A 17,048-nucleotide genomic window follows, 5' to 3' on the forward strand; every position below is an offset into this window, starting at 1 on the left:
CCAGTCCAGTGCTGCAGGGGTGGCCGAACAGAACACTGAGCTGCTGCTCCATCACGGCGTCTGTGTTGCCCGCGGTATCGTCCATCCGACCAACGGCCTCGCGGATGTACTCCTTACCAACTTCGGCAATGAGCGACAACACATCGCTAAAGGGACCACGGTCGCCTACTTGGAAGGTATCGCCGAAACTTCTGATTGCATCGCACTCCAGACCGGGACATCTGCCAGCCGACCGGCCCATTTCGCCCTCGATGTGAACCCCGCTCTATCACCTACCGAGAAGGATCGACTTGTCGGGCTGCTCTCTCAGTTTCAAGACTGTTTCTCGTCTGCCTCCGCGGTCAAGCAGACGCCCCTCATCAAGCACCGCATAATAACCGACGAACGTATCCGACCAGTCCGACAGAACCCATACCGCGTGTCACCGCGGGAACGCGAAGTCATCGCTCAGCAGGTAGACGAAATGCTGAATGACGGTGTCATACAGCCATCGAGGAGTCCCTGGGCTTCACCTGTCGTCTTGGTTAAGAAGAAAGACGGCAGTCTGAGATTCTGTGTTGACTACCGCAAACTCAACCAGGTCACAAAAAAGACGTCTACCCGCTACCACGCATTGATGACTCCTTGGACCGGCTGCACCATGCGCGCTACTTCTCTTCGCTCGATCTCAAAAGTGGTTATTGGCAGATCGAAGTAGACGAACGGGACCGTGAGAAGACTGCGTTTGTCACGCCGGATGGGACATACGAGTTCAAGGTCCTACCGTCTGGATTGTGCTCCGCTCCAGCGACATTCCAGCGAATGATGGACGCAGTCTTATCCGGCCTTAAATGGCAAACTTGTTTAGTATATCTGGACGACGTTATTGTGTTTTCCCCAACGTTCGAGGAACACCTCCAACGCCTTTCCACCGTGCTACGGGCTATGAGATCTGCCGGCCTCACGTTAAAACCTGAAAAGTGCCACTTCGGTTACGAAGAGCTCCTGTTCCTGGGCCACGTCGTCAGCCGTCGAGGTGTTCAGCCCGATCCCGCCAAAACTGCAGCCGTCGCCAACTTCCCTACTCCATCCGACAAGAAGACAGTCCGGCGTTTTTTGGGACTCTGCGCCTATTACCGCCGATTCATTGTAAACTTTTCACGAATTGCTGCCCCGTTGACGCGTCTCACCCGAGATGATGTCACCTTCGCCGGGACAGACGAACAGCAAAAGGCATTCGATGAATTACGGCACCGCTTGCAAACAACGCCTGTGCTTGCCCACTTCGATGCCCATGCCGAGACCCTGGTTCACACGGATGCAAGACACGTAGGCCTCGGCGCTGTGCTCGTACAGTGGCAGGATGGCGCTGAGCGAGTCATCGCGTACGCTAGCCGGACTTTCTCTCGTGCTGAAACCAATTATTCCACCACCGAGAAAGAGTGCCTCGCTGTTGTCTGGGCAGTGATGAAATTTCGCCCGTATCTTTATGGCCGCCGCTTCCAGGTCGTGAGCGACCATCATTCTCTTTGCTGGTTGACGAACTTGCACGATCCCTCCGGACGCCTTGCACGTTGGAGTTTACGTCTACAAGAGTTCGACATTACCATCGTGTATAAGTCCGGACGCCAACACAACGACGCCGACTGCTTGTCCCGTTCGCCTATCCAGTCGACGAACGAAGACGAAGAGCCCGACTTCCCTCTTATCGCAACTGTCGACGCAGTCACTGTTTCGCAGCGCCAACGTGAGGACCCGGGACTCGCACCACTCATCGACTTCCTGAAAGCGCGTACTACGGAAGTACCCCGTCCCTTCGCCAGAACGCACTCCTCGTTTTGTCTCCTAAACGACGTGCTCTACAAGATCAACTTTTCTCCCACGGGAAGGGATTATCTCCTCGTCGTGCTAGACACTCTCCGCGACGAAGTCTTGCAGGCATGTCATGATGAGCCCACCGCCGGTCATGTCGGCTATGCTCGAACTTTGGCTCGCATTCAAAAGAGTTTTTACTGGCCCAAACTTGCGGCGGCAGTCCGCCACTATGTACGAACGTGCCACGATTGCCAGCGACGGAAAATACCGTCTGTAAGGCCAGCTGGTTTACTGCAGCCTGTCCAAGTGCCCAGACTTCCATTCGAGCAGGTTGGCATGGACTTGTTGGGCTCTTTTCCAACTTCCTCCGCGGGCAACCGGTGGATAATAGTCGCTACCGATTACCTCACGTGCTATGCTGAAACAAAGGCCCTCGAACGAGGCACGGCAGCCGAAGCAGCGAAATTTTTCGTCGAGCGCATCGTCCTCAGGCACGGCGCCCCGTCAGTTGTCATAACGGACCGAGGCACAGCTTTCACGGCCAAGCTGCTGGAATCCGTCATGCAGCTGAGTGGCACTACCCACCGTAAATCCACCGCCTACCATCCACAGACGAATGGCCTGACCGAACGTCTCAACAAAACTCTCGCCGACATGCTGTCTATGTACGTGGTCGTTGAACATCGGTCTTGGGATGACATCCTACCGTACGTCACATTCGCGTACAATACGGCACAACAAGAGACAACGCGCATGACGCCCTTCTCTCTGCTGTATGGCCGCGAGGTGTCCACCATGCTAGAGGCCATGTTGCCCCATGACGGTCATGACCCCGAAGCTGGTACCGACGACTTTACTCAGCGCGCCGAAGAAGCACGGCAGCTTGCGCGACTGCGCATCCGGAACCAGCAAGGCCGAGACGCTCGGCGTTACAATCACCGCCACCGAGTAGTGACCTTCGAACCGGACGACATGGTGTGGGTGTGGACTCCGATTCGACGCCGAGGGCTTTCCGAGAAACTGCTCAAGCAGTACTTCGGTCCCTACAGAGTGGTCCGTCAGCTCAGTGACGTCACATACGAACTTCTTCCAGACGGCTCTTCTACTTCTCATCGCCGCCAGCAGAAGCCCGAAGTCGTCCACGTCGTGCGAATGAAGGCGTACTTTTCGCGCGAGCACCGCTAGCAGCCTACCGCCACGCCATAACCGCATGCTTCTTGTGACCGTTCATTTTCTCACCATCATTGCTTACGAACTGCTTATTTTCTGCCATGTTCTTGTGAACTGCTTTTCTTACCTTCTTTTCTTGCGCATGCATCGGGTCGATGTTTTTTTTTTAGGGAGGGGGGTAATGCACGTTTCCACAAGCAGCCACTAGGCGGCTGCTCTTCGCAAGTCGCGTGCACCGCCGAGTGAAAGAAGAAGATCGGTTCCGGCCTCCTCTGGGTGCTCTTGGCTTGTTCTCCGGTGCCGTCCACGTCAACCATTAAAGCCTTTCGGTTACGAGCCCCAACGGCTACGTAACAATATTGTGCTGGTGACTGAATCGAAACTTGCCTGCCAGGTTCAAAATACGCAGCATCATAGTTTATTGGAAAATAAGAAAGAGTGCTTATCTATACCACAAAATTTATCCAGGTAATAGGCGAACAGGAAAGCTCGAGTATAATTCCGTAAATATATTAAAATGCACGTTCTACTATATTCAACACATTCCGTTTAGGACTCAGAACCGCCCAAAGTGGACAACTTCTATGCTCATGTTCAGGCACCAAAGCATTAAGCGAAATATATAGCTTGGTGCTGCTATGCCTGGTGATTATTTTTGATTTTACCCATATTATGTCCGACGAGAATCCGGAGTTAATGTGGAAATTGCTAAAAATAATCCGGAAGAACTTGTGATGAAAAAAAATCAGATGCCGAAAACAGACGCAAACTTTGCTGAGTAAGCGCACTCACCCAAGAAATGTACAAGCTTTACGGGTGTGCAGAAAGCTAGCAACACCTCGAATGTTACGCATGGTGCGTGAAATCTTGTGTCCTAGATCTCCATCACTTTACCGTAAGCTTTTCCAAGGACTTTTTAATTCACTCTGCCCGCTCGTTCATAACGAAGCTCGAATGACCTGCGTTTTCGCGGCCGTTAGTGGTGTTCACTGATGGTTATTCAAAATGCCCTGAGAGGTTTTTATCGCTGAAAAATGATATTCATTGTACCTAGAGCAAATTATGTTAAAAAATAAACACAAAGCTGCACACAACAATCATCTGTACCTTTTTGTCTCACTAGAACTGTGTCATCAAATATGTGAAAGTTTGGTGCACCACATGCGCTGGGGAACAGAAAGTAAAGAAAATAACCGCGCATTACTAACTCGCGGTTTATTACCAGGAAGCCGCTATATATTTCGCCAAAGAAGCGACAAAATGTCAAACACCAAGAGCTGCAAGAATGATCAAAATGATTACATAACATAAAAAATCCCTAATCTCTGAGGCGTACCTGGAGTTCATATCCGAGAGAACTCAAGGCAAAAAAAAAAAACTTACGAAAGGATGCGAAAAGAAATGCCGCGGCAAGCCGCTTTACTGGTGTGTTTCTTTTTCTTTGTGTTGTCATGAGATGTTCCTTTTAGGTGCTTCTTCTAATGAAAACGCTTCTCTTAAACCCGAACCATGGCGCATTTAAACGTCTACATATAAAAGGTAAACTCCTCCAGTGAACACTCAGTCTTACTCTTTTAAATAATACTAGAAGAAAAACTAGCAAAAGTACATTCCTCCTTGTACAAGTTCCAGTTAAAGCAGCGATTAATAACGCTTGCATTTTCGATGACGAGTAAACGCACTTCCACTTCTCTTATGACATAGGGGCGAGTGGCCAAGAATAATTACGCTTCGTTTGTATTGCAAAGGAAATGAGCACTCAAAGATGGATTATCGCAAGCGAGGCACCACCGTAAGCTGCCCATTATCTACTAAACCATAGCCGCCCAATGTCAATTCTGCTCAAAGAAACGAACACATGGATTATTTTTCAGAGGCGTATGTAGGTGCTGAACAGAAACAAAGATTGAAAATCGGATGGCACAAGAAATTGTACTACTGTACCGTGCTGTCTCTTTTCAATGATTCCCATCCGAATATGCTTCATTTTCGTTCCGTATACCCGCTACGTTAGTTCTGGAATTCTGGACCTCAGCTGCTTATCTCATGGTTATTAGGCGCAATCCTAGAGCGGCCGCCATATTTCGATATAGAAATGCCAAAAGCACCAGTGCGCTGTGCGATGACTGTGCGCAGTAAAAAACTCGAGATGAAGATTATTTCAAAGTCCTCCACTGTGGTGTCACTTTTGAGAAACGTGCGTGTCTTCGGGACGTTGAACTTAGCATACCATACAACCATACCGTTTTCATTCTGCTCTTATCAGTCATTCGTTTAGGTGGACATGGCAATCAGAAGATCCACCTATACCTCAGGAATGAATTAAACACGTCGTCGTAGACTGCCGTTAAAGGCCCATCTGTTAGGCAGCGCTCGCTACTGATCTCGTTGATCTCGTGGCAAGGAAACAGGACATAATCCGACTAGTCAGATTCGCTAGAGCGCTCCCAGTTAGCTACGAGACTATAGAAAGTTTTAGCTTTGCAGATACACATTAGTGTAGACGCACAACGAGCTAACGTGCGCCTTCTGTGCGCATTGGTAGGTGCGAGCCTCGCCTTGCTCCACAGCGTGTAAATGCGCGTGCGCAGTCGACATACCTTAATTCCTCAAACGTCTAGGCAATACGGAGCCGATGGTTCTTAAACTTCCTTTTTCCCTTAATGTCTATCAATTTTCGATGCACTCTTTCGACACTCTATTTCTCTGCAAGATGCCTTGAACATTGCGGATAACGTTGCCGCGAGCTGCACCCATGTATGCTTGCCGAGTCATTAATAGCTCTCGTTGTTATAGCCTGGACGCGTTAGAGTGAGATACGCCGGAATCTCTTGTTGCTTATGAGACTGCCCTCTTGCGGGGCGAGTTGGGTACATTGCGAAAAATGCCAGCCCCTCTGGTTTACCAACAGGCGCCTCCTTTCCTGCAGTTTTTGTTGCGCTCCATGAAAAGAGGTCAATAAGGTTCCTGCAGTGAAGGCAGACTATCGAAGCGTTCTATCGCAGTAGCGCAAGGGCGCCGTATAGAACCACTGCTTGAAAGACGCTTACAATAGCGCTCCCGTCTGACATATTTGTATAAAATTTTCAAGAGCAGCTAACGCATGCGGGCGCTCATTACTAAAAAGCTCCTACGCTGTTGTAAAGTTTCACCCAGCTTGCCTTCAAAGGTGAAATTATCATAATACAACATCCTTTAAAGGCAAGCTGACTGACAGCCTTTCACCGATGTTATGGACGGTGGCCTACTTTTCCGTTAAAATAAACAAATAACTTTTCATCTCAAGTCCCTCGCAGAGCTTCATATCACTTAATCTATAGTATCGACCGAATATTCGCAAGAAAAAAAAGCGGATGAATCATGACAGGGATGAAGAAATATTAGCAAGGAAATGTCTTGCTGTAAATTCTCGCTCAGCAGGTAGTCTTCTCACATGTTACCTAGCGTTTGCAACGGTAGTGCCGAGTTCCTGTTTTTTTTTTTACTAGGAGGGGAGACGAAGTAAATAACCACCTACATTGTGACTTCTACACCTCCAGTAGAACACGCAAGGCCATAAACGCCTCAGGTATGGTGATAAGACAGTTCACGTATTCGCAAACATGCATGTGTAATAAGTTCTTTTACTCTGCTCAAAGACAGGTTATACATAACCCAGGCGTTCTATTCTCTTGAACCTGAATCGTGTGTCTTGGGAACGTCCATCGTGCATTGATGTGGCGAAGCCTCATGGGACGCTCTATCAATTATAATGCTGAAAAGCTCCTCACATGTAGCGGCCCCCGAAGCAGGCCAGTGAGTGAATGTGCAGCAGGTTGCATAATATACCGCACCTTGCAACTCTTTTCTCTTATTTTTCATTGGGGCTCGAGATAGGCGTGTTCCCACATCTGATTAGCGCCTTACAGATCGCGTATGCTGTACGATAATCACGCACAAGGAGCACGGATGTACTGCCTATTATTTAGACCCTTAGCAAAAACTAATCCGTTTGGAATATACGTGGGCTATTTAAATTGTATTTTAAGCATATTTTGTATTCATGAATGCACTAAAAATATGTAGGAAATACGTTACTGAAATTTCATGCTTGGTATTCAAAATATATTCTTAAAATATGCCAAAAATACCTCACTTAAAGCATACTTCGAGCACTTTTCAAATACGTGAAAAATATGTATGCAGTTTTAGCATCTTGTCAGTGTATTACAAGTGTATTTTCGGAAGCAAGAAATTAATTCATTCAAAGTATACTTCAATTCTAAAAAAACGGGCAGTCCTTGTAAACGTATATGTAGGCAGTTTTAGCATCTTGTCAATGTATCAAGAGTGTACTTTCGTAAACATGAAATTAATTCATCCGAAGTGGTGGTGGTGGTGGTGAAAACTTTATTTACAACTGGGGAGTTTGGGACGCACAGGTCCGTGGGCCCCCGCACGGCCCCACTGCACTCAAACGTTCATATCCCGGAGGCTCATGACGCTGGCAGCCCGGCCGGTGGCGATGGCTTGCTTGGCCGGGTCCTCAGAACGCAGTAGGGTCTCCCAAGCCTCCCAAGTGGGAAGGTGCTCCAGGCCCCGCGGGGAAGGATCCGCCGGGCAAAGGGAAAGGATATGGTCTAGGGTGGCTTTGGGGTGGTGGCAGACATACAGGAGGGGTTTGTGAAGACTTCGTGATAGCGCGAGCGTATATAAGGGGAGGGTAAAGTGCGTGTTTGAAGCCGCCTCCAAAGTGTCTGATGGTAATGGTCGAGGGAGGGATGGGGTGGAGGGTAGAGCTGACGCTCGGTTTTGCAGGCCTGTGTCATTTCACTGAATGAGTGCATGCGCTCCGACGAGAACCCCAGGTCGGAGGCCGCCGGTGCCCGGTTGAGACAACCTCGTGCTAAAGCGTTGGCGGCCTCGTTTCCAGGATTCCCGGAGTGGGCAGGCACCCATATCAACTTCATGTGGCGGGGTGGGTGTGCGGCGAGGGAGTTCAGTATGCGAAATGCAGGGACGCGAACTCTCCCACGAGCAATATTTAGTATGGCAGTTTTAGAGTCAGATAGAATATATCGTGCCTCCGTGCGTGTGATGGCCAGGGCAATGGCGGCCTCTTCGGCCTCCTCAGAAGTGGCAGTAGGGCATCCGAAGTGTAATTTAATTCTAACAAAGGGGCAGTCCTTTCAAACGTATTTGCAGCACACTTCTAGCGGCCGTTGCACAGTCGAGGGCTCGAAATTGCGTTTCGGGAAATGGCATTTGCATGTTTACCATTTATTTGAAGTGTACTTCCGTAAATACGTCTTTAATTCGTCCAAAGAATACTTAATTTCTAGCAAATTGTCAGTCGGCCTTAGTATATTTCAGCACACTTCGAGCTGCTGTTGAACAACCTAATGCTAGAAATCGAGTTTCGGGAAATCGCATTTGGTGTTGGCACTGTTTCTAAAGTTTACTTTCGTAAATACACAATTAATCCGTCCGAGTATACTTAAATTCTAACAAATGGGCACTCCGCGAAAACATATTTGCATTACACTTCAATCTACCGTGGAAGAATCCAGAGCTCCAAATTACGTTTCAGGGAACAGGGAACTCTCCCTTTCCTGTCATCCTTTCGTTTCAACACAGTAATCATAGCGCGAGAACAACGCAGTACAAAGACGAGACGGGACGAAAACGCCTGCGTTGTTCCCGCGCTATGATTACTGTGTTGCAATGAATTACCAACCTCCCAAGCCTTTTCTGTTCTGAAGTTCTTTCGGTTGTGGTAACTTCCAGCGGGAAGGTAATCACCCCTTATTTACACTACGTGCGGAGAACGTGATAGCATCATACCGGCAAAGGCGCCTTGGGCATTTCCGGGCCTGAATATGCCAGCGAAAAGGAGCACGACCAGCAAGGCCGATCACTCCCTTAGACGCCCGTGTATCTGTTGGTTGACAGTTCGACTTCTAACCTATTTCTGACGCAAGTTTTGACTAGCAGTTTCGTTCTAGATCGCCTCCCGATTCGAACGCGACCAGTAGGGCACTTCTGAGATAATTTTTCGGCCCACAGTCTTCGCGCAAAAAACGCCTGACCGGGGAAGATAGTGCGTCGCTCACGGTGGGTATATATAAGGCAAGCGAAGTATGGCTTTGTCGGAGCGTTTGTTGAGGTACCTTTGCCGTTCCCATGCCATCACGTGACGTTACAATCTGATGTACATCGTGATTGATGATAACTGCGCTTGTAGAATTTGTTCTGCAGCTGGAGCATTGACCCGTTGCCTTCTGTGAAGCCGACCAGCAGACCTTTTTTAAGCCGAAGTTAATATATATTTAATGTATTAAATGTATATTTTTAGTGTATTTCTAATGTAATCTAATGTATTTAATGTATATTTTTAGTATATTTTCAATGCATTATATATATGCTAAGCAGGCAAAAATGTACTTTTCGGGTATTTTCAAGAACGTTCAAAATATTATTCGTAGTATACATAGAAAGCACTCGAATGGCAGTTTAAGCATAGGGACAAGAAAATGCGAAATAAATATGAAATTAATACAATATGTTTGAAATGCATTTTAAGCACATCCTCTTTTTCGCTACGGGGAGTGTCTTTTTAATTATAATCAGCACCACCCTCTATTCTTTTAGAGCTCTTGCAGGTTGAGGAAACACTGCCAGCAGCGAGCAAAGTAATTATCACACTTTTGTCTGCTATAAAAGAAAATAACACGGATGCAAAGGGACAGCGTCGATAAAAAGCAGACCGAGGATTTCGCGAAGGTCTGAAATGTGAACAAAAATAGCGCGCCTTTTGTTTCACTGAACATGAGCTAAATACACAGATATATACCGTTCACCTGATTTGCTCCTGGCCTGTCCTGCGCTGCTGGTTTTAAGTGACTGGCGTTCCAGATCAATACAACCGGGTAAGTCTAGTTCTTTTATCCACTCTTCCAAACTAAGCATTTCCAGTGCGGCTAAAGAGCTTACAAGCTCTAGCAGAGCTCGTAGTAAAACGCTCCAGTTTGAATTCGAAGTGTTTCTACTCAATTAAAGATCTTCACCATGCGGTCAAAAAGGAACTACTTCACCTGTACCTATTTTAGAAACGCTGTCACTTCCAGCACTGGCATTCCAGAAGTGATATTACAAATGTTTCGGCAGTAAGTGGGTGAGGTGGGGGCCGAGCAGACTTTATTTTTTGATATATTTCATCACGCCAAATTTGCATTGTGAGTCATGACAACTGTCACTCGATTCCTACGCTTGCAGGAATAAGGTAGCTAGGACAAGAGAAGAAAATGACAACCGTTTACACGTAGGCGTAGCGAACAACCGTTAATTCCTAGCACCACCTGCTTTGGCAAACAGCGTAACGGATGCCGTTACATAAATAGAAACTAGAAAAAAAGTATAAAAAGTCCTTCAATTTCAACTCTGAAACAGCGTGTCTGTTATAACTAGCTCACCTTTTTTTTTCTTCCTTTACTATGCACATGAAGATATCATAACCCACAGTTATCCCTTGCCAGAATGAAATCACAGAATGTCGGCACCATCAATGGCCTAAAAAATATGCCACCGGTTTGTGCTTAAGCATTACCATTGTACGTCACCTAGAGGGCTTTCAGGTAGAAGGCCAAGAATTCAGCAGTGCTCCTGGCTCTATGATTGGGCATTTTAAATTGCAGGATTCGAAGATGTAGAAAATAAAATAAATGCAGGCATGTGCAGTGTCAAAGTCGTTGTTTTTCTGTCAATAAAGACCAATAAGGGGGGAAAGTGGTTTGGAAGACTGAGGAACGTAACAAAGGAAAAGTCCCTTGCTTCGAGAAAGGCGCCTTCATGTCCTCAATCTGGGTTAATGCCGAAAGAAGTTGTTAGAGAGATTTAGCTTGGCACAGACGTAGTGGTGAGCAGCCTTGTCTAGAGCGCTCGAGCGGTGCACTTCCTTGCAAACAAATCCAGATTTTGTGGCAGCCTCTAGGGTCCAGCTGCAACGCTTGCACGGAAGTAGCGCCAGATAGCCTCGTAAACAAAGCAAGCCCTGTAATGAGGGGCTGCTCTCTAATTTCGGTTTTTTGTTACCAAGTGCGCACTGCTCAAGCGCTCTAGACAAGGCTGCTCACCACTGTACTAACGTGACGTATACTATTTACCGCACGCCTCTTGCGCACGCGCCATGACATGGGTGGGGTCAGGCTGGGTCATGCGGGTGCCCAGCCTGCGTCCGGTAAACTGGCGTATGTCTGTGCTAGTACGTCACTTCTATGTTAAACCTCTCTATCAGCTCCCTGAATAAATCCATAAAGGTCGATCAAACTATAATAGCGCTTTTACATCGCATCAACGCTAGGGATCTTTGAAGCAGTGGAAGAGAGCATACACGAATGCAACTGCATCTAGATCCAAAGGTTGGAGAAACCGTCGTGAACTTTGTTCAAGTTCTGACGCAGTATTTGTAGCATCTTTATGTTGTGTACAATAGCCAGGTACACACGGAAACCGATATACTCTGCACCAGTAGGTCAAAAACATCTATTTTGTGTGCCTTCTTTCCTTGAAGATGGGACCCGCGTTCTCCACGGGAAGCAAAGATATTGCCATCGTCTTAAAGTACGTTCACGACATCTTGTGTTTTCTCTTTCCTCGTACCATCACCGAAATCAAAAAGAAGGAAATTCTTAGCCTCCTCAAGGAAGCTCAGAACCGTTTGCAACTCGTGCAGGAGCTGCCCAAGAACAACATATTCATTTCTTAGACCTTCTGCTAAGATGTTGACAGGAGTTGAGCACTTGCTTGATGACTTTAACTACATGCAAGAAAACAGGTACTCTCATGTATCTCACTGTATTCGAAACTACTAAACAAAGGGGGCTAGTTAATAACTACCTATACATGTCCAATATTGTAAATATTGAATACGGTGAAAGTGTAAGGTACTCACACAGAAATATTGAAAATAATGGTCCATTCTTCCTATATTAAGTAAAACCTTTCCTTTGTAGTTTTTCCATCGCTCGCATTCACCAGTTAAGACTGCCACAGAAAACCGATGGCAAGCGCTTTTGAGTATAGCAAAACGTTAATACCAAAAACATTAATCCTGACGACGGCACATCTGTGCATAAGTTGATTGTTGTAGGGAAATCTTAGAATGTTTCAAAAATTTATCGTTCTTCTCTTTCTCTCTTTCCCGTTAATAAATATTTTTGCTCTGAATTGTCGGGTATCAGTGTGACGAGACAGCGCTAATGGCTCCCTTCAGCAGTTTATCTTTAAACAGTCTCTTTTCTTCATTCACACATTTATCCCAACTATCGAAACACAGCTTCCACATTCTTCTCTTTTAACTCTTCCACACTGCTGTTTAAGCCCATAATGTTACCCTAGATAGTGTCTCATTACTTAGCACGTCTGTAGTTTACTCCGCCAACTGCCACATCACTAAGCTTCAACTTAAGTCAACACCCCTAACTCCTCTCTCCTATGTACCTCAGTCAAGTCAACTCACCTACACAAAGTTGGTCACGTTCCGGGCAGGCGAACCTGTGGCCACTGGTTCGAATCCCGACTAAAATTTAAGCAAATTTTTCTTTATGTGAAATATATTACTTTATAAAGTTACGTCGTTTCAGAGATTCGGCGACCTTTCATTCTCATTTCAATTCCTGTTTTCAGTTATTTTCATCCCAGACATACACCCGTGAGGTATGATTTTCTACATAGCAATGACGCCGGATTTTCCGCTGAACTACAGCCTTGGCGCTGTCGCTTTAAAAGAGCAAAGAAAATGCACTAATTACTGAGTTGTCCGTAAAATACTGCGAGTGTGTGCAGAGCGGAGCGTTTGGCACCCATTCCATCACACTGAAAAAAGCGGTTAGCTACAACATTCACTGACCGTTTTACAAGCTCAGAAGCGGATACGTGGATACGTATCCACGTATCTTACGACAGTACGTCGAAATGGCCATAAGCCCGTAATGCTCATCTCCTTCGTAATTGATGTCTTATGAATTGAAGGAAGCCCTCAGCAGCCAGCAATAACAAGTTCTTTTAGAGCACTTGGTGTAAAGCCCAGGTTTTCGTCCTCTACGTAGCAAAGGCAGTAATCGGTGTTTCAGTACCCATCGCCCTCAAAAAAGTGAACGCTTCTTGCACATATCCGGTGAGTTAGGGCGTAGTGAAAGGCGTGGGAATATTGTAGAAAATATTCGGTTACTTTACGTGACCCAATACGGTTCCGATTTTGCAGCTGCAGCTTTTAGCGTCATGATTTCGGAGATCGCGTTTGCTTAGCCCTCAGAATGAGAAGATGAACGATTGAGTGGAGGGGGGAAGGTAGTTGCGCTGAGTAGAGGCGCGCAGAATGGAGGACAGCGAAGAAGTGAACGAGGGAAAGGAGAAGGTAAAGATAATTAACAAGGGTAGAAACTTGACCGGGTCGGTAACTGTGCTTCATGGTATGTGAGGTTGCGCAAAACGGAAAGACGGAGAGAAAAACGCACACAACAAAGGCACCTGTGTTGTGTGCGTCTTTCTCTGTCGCTTGTCCCGTTGTGCGCTACCTCACATACCATGAACCTCAACAACTCAGCTCAAGGGAAAGGAAAGAGAGGGGGGGGGGGAGGGTAAGACGTGCCGGGGAGATGGGGAGACGGCCGCTCATTTTCAGCCTCCGCCTCCGAGCATGCTCTTCTGTGGCGTCAGCGAGAAGCTACGTATTTCGGTTGCGCTAGCACGATCCGATGCCTGCGCCTATGCTAGCGTGCTGAGAATCTCGTTCTTACGACGACGTCCCACGTCGACACCGACAAAGGTTTAGCATAGAGGAGGCGCATACATTTGCAAGTATGTAAGATTACCGGTTGCCTGCTACCCATGCGCAGTGGCACCATCGAGGGGAGTTGTGCAAACGAGATGGGACGGCAGTGCACTTGCCTCTGCGCTGGCAGAGCATGCATTCCGCAATCTGCTATTGTTTCACACCTAAGAGTCCCCGCTAAGCTCTACCATCATTTCAGAGTGTCTGCAACAACTATGCGGACTCGACTCCCTGTCTAGACATCAATAAATGTCGTGTCCTTGTGATCACGGGCAACATTTATCGGAATCACTCCATCCTGTTCACCTCCGACCTTCTGCATGTCCGATATTTGGATGAATGCAGACGAATTTTGGAAACGTAGGCGTTTGAGTAGCTGTGCGAAATAGTTTGGCGATTCGTCGCCATGAATGTTGCGATAGTTTATTGCCAAACGTTGGAACGCCCCTGTTACGGCCGCATTAAAACGTTCGGCTACATGATCTGTAGCAAAACTAATGCCCTATGAGCTTGAAGCCGAGTAAAATACGGATAGGAGAGTCATAGAGTTCAGTATGTCGGAAAGTTGGAGATGAATGCATTTAATTAGTTTGCGCGCATAAATGGCGCCATCTTTTCGCATATTCCGTATTGACAAGCTGGTGCCAGGCAGGCTGTTGAAGCTCAATGCTCTTGACAGAACAGAAATGATGAGCTGCAGTCATTCGGCATTTACCAATAATTCTCCCTTCCGAAGATCCAACCTTTTCTTCAAAATCAAAAATAATTAGACATATAGCATACTTTTATCATTAACAAATCAGGGTACTAAAACAGGATATCATGGCTATTTGTTCTAGCATGTAACGCTACAAGCCGTGGATAGCGCTTAATAATGATATTGAAAATTATACCACATAACAGTTTTTTCTTGTGTGCAAAAAGGTTTTTGAAGAGGCCAACCTGAAGCAGTTTGCGCGATATATTTTTATTACCCTGAAGAAATTTGTGTCGAAAGCTAGAGGTTAACTGGCCCCCGAAATTTATTACAGCGAAGAATGATAGCACTGGGCGTGCAAGTGGGGCAACCCCTATGTCGGAACAGCCAATAAAGGAATATCGCTACGTACTGTCGGTGGTTTCCATTGCTAATAGAGAGTGAAACAGCGAAACATTAGCGTTTGTTGCGTCTGCTTCCGCTTGCACAAAGAAAACGCTGATAAAATGTGTCTTCCCTGAAAAGTCGTCGTTACTCTGGAGGCCGGAGAACGTGCCAAGCATTGCGTTTTTCTTTATTAAGGTAGTTAGCAGTACCGGAGGAAATATTTGTTCAATGACCCAACACATTTTTTTCTAATTTTTTCCTGGCTGTTTAGCCCTCCTTAAGCGCCCGCCTCTACAAATGTCGTAGGTTTTTAGTGAAAAAAGTATGTATTCATTAAGGCTGTAAATATTCACGCAGGAATGAAAAATCCTGACCACACTGGACCTTTTACTTGCTTGTGAACGAATAAAACGAAGTTATTCAACAGATTTTGTTGCTGCGATGAGTATAATTTGGCTTCAAATGTTGCAGAAAGACTGGAGGGTACGCTTTCAGAAGTGTCTGTGGTGAGCCCCAGATGTTCTTATGGATTGTCATTCATGTTATGTTGATTCTTTAAAACAGCGCGAAAGACAGGTACCTGTGTCCCTGTCTTTTGCGCTGTTTTAAAGAATCATGGTTGACCAACTAGCCTGCACGTCTACCCATGTTATGTTGGTCGCAGCCTTATTTTTGTTTTTCCACATATTAACAATTTTTCTTTCTCCGTGGCCACCCCATGAAACAAGACAATGAATTCTAACATTTCCAGACGAAGCCAACATTTCAATACCACCCTTTTGACTAACATAAAAAACATTACTGTAAACAGACATTTACGCAGCGTACTATATGAACACATTTGTGTAGTCGCCGTTCCATCCTGCTTAGCTACAACCTTCTGATGAACTGGATAGTGGAAAACGTGTTTATCTTCGGCTTTTGCGCATGAATTCCTAAGCACGGAGGATCATCTCTAGAGATCAGGGAGCGAGGGGCGAGGCACGCTGTTGACAGCGAGCGCATGGAAACGAGCGGGCTAAATGGACGGAAAGTACCCCTGAAATCGATGCGAGCGGAGAGGAAAGTTCGATGAACTATATACCGCCCACGACCGCTCCTCCAGCACCAAGTGGAGTGGATGGCACGAGCGGTATGTGCGCGCCGCTCTTGAGAGTCAAAACTTCGGACAATGTTCGTCCCGGCTATTTGTTGTACTCATACGGCTCCATCCAACCGCCCCCTTTCGTCGAGAACAAGATGGATGGCAGGTCTCACAGTAAACTGCTCGGGCGGAGCAAATACGATAAGTAAGCAAGGCTAAACTGTTCTATAAGAATTAAAAAAACAAGCGTGCCAGCCCGTGCTCTATTCTCCAGAACCAAGTACGTCGATATTAAACGGGATGGTGGAGAGAGGGGACGCGACGAAATGGAAGTCATAACAATAAACCGTCGGCAGCTCTCCACTGAACCGATATTAGTTATTTCACAACAAAGATCATCGCGGTGTTTTCATTGGTGTCCTTTTATATCCGATGCGATTGTGCACAACGCAGTGTGCGTTTCTTTTAAGCGCGCGTTTGACATAAGCAGCGCAAGTCCCAAGTTCTTGCTTTTTGCAAACCAAGGAAGAAACCGGAGTGAATGCATGAGGCAACAATAAGTGAGGTAACGAACCCGGCGCGGGGGGGGGGGGGGGGGGGGCATTTTCAGCGTAAATAATTTTACGAAATTGCCTCCGGCGAAGTTTTCAGTGAACACAACACTTCTGCTGAAAACAATCTTCATTCTTATGCATCAAGCACAGGCGAAGTTGGTATAATTTATGATGTAGAAGGAGTTAACTTGATTTCGGCAACGATATCAAGCGCAGCGACGCAATTTTACATTTAGGTAATGTGGTAAAGCCAACTCAACCGGCTTTCAAATGCGTATATTTTTGACAGTCCATGTTCCGAACCACACGGGCGATGAAGAAAATTTAATAACAGCGCTCGATTTCGCAATAGAACCTTCCACTCAGAAAAAAAATGTTGCAACAGTTTATTGTCTAATTACTTATCTATACAAGGTACATAAAATTCGCCTTGCAGTGCAGTTCAGCTGAGCAGTCCGCACCGACGTTTATCACACAGTTTCAGAGCTTATGGGCCCGTTCCGGAGATCCGCGTCGTAGTCTTCGTAGTCTTCGGCGCCGCCGACGTGTTGA

The sequence above is a fragment of the Amblyomma mixtum genome, chromosome 2, assembly GCF_055824585.1.
Source record: "Amblyomma mixtum isolate Tamu chromosome 2, ASM5582458v1, whole genome shotgun sequence".
Lineage (NCBI taxonomy): Eukaryota > Metazoa > Arthropoda > Arachnida > Ixodida > Ixodidae > Amblyomma > Amblyomma mixtum.